Source organism: Penaeus monodon, chromosome 23, assembly GCF_015228065.2.
Source record: "Penaeus monodon isolate SGIC_2016 chromosome 23, NSTDA_Pmon_1, whole genome shotgun sequence".
In the NCBI taxonomy this organism is placed as follows: domain Eukaryota; kingdom Metazoa; phylum Arthropoda; class Malacostraca; order Decapoda; family Penaeidae; genus Penaeus; species Penaeus monodon.
This window is the reverse complement of record NC_051408.1, coordinates 18,648,941-18,649,314: the sequence shown is the minus strand read 5'-3', so window position 1 is coordinate 18,649,314 and position 374 is coordinate 18,648,941. Positions and strand designations below refer to the sequence as shown.

At 45.5% G+C, this 374-nt stretch overlaps 1 protein-coding gene across 1 annotated transcript in view; it reads left to right on the top strand.

Moving 5' to 3' along the window:
* Positions 1 to 374, top strand: part of LOC119587863 (cGMP-dependent 3',5'-cyclic phosphodiesterase-like) — an 88,205-nt gene that overhangs the window by 59,749 nt on the left and 28,082 nt on the right. The gene's annotated exons all lie outside the window — the stretch shown is intronic.

The following is a 374-nucleotide window of genomic DNA, read 5'->3' as shown; positions in this document are numbered from 1 at the left end:
ACTAGACGTGTGTGTGTATACACACATACTTATTTGTATGTTCGTGCTTATATTCAGATCTCATATTTTTGCAAACAAATGGCAGCATGGTCACGCTTAAGCTTCCAGTATTCTCCTATGGATTGATGACTTTCACGACTACCCCTTTCCCTCCACATCTATCTCCTCCCATCGGCAGCGACAATGGCCCCATAATGGGCGAGACAATATTAATCACTTTGCTCCAGTTTCCACGCCGGAATGGGAACAGAGCGGAGCGCTGGTGGGTATTGGGGATTTTTACGACTTTGTTTTGGTCACCTGCAGTTCTCCTGGAAGTCATCACACTGTTCTGCCTCTTTCTTGGTGCTATTTGTGTTTCCGCTTTATCGCTA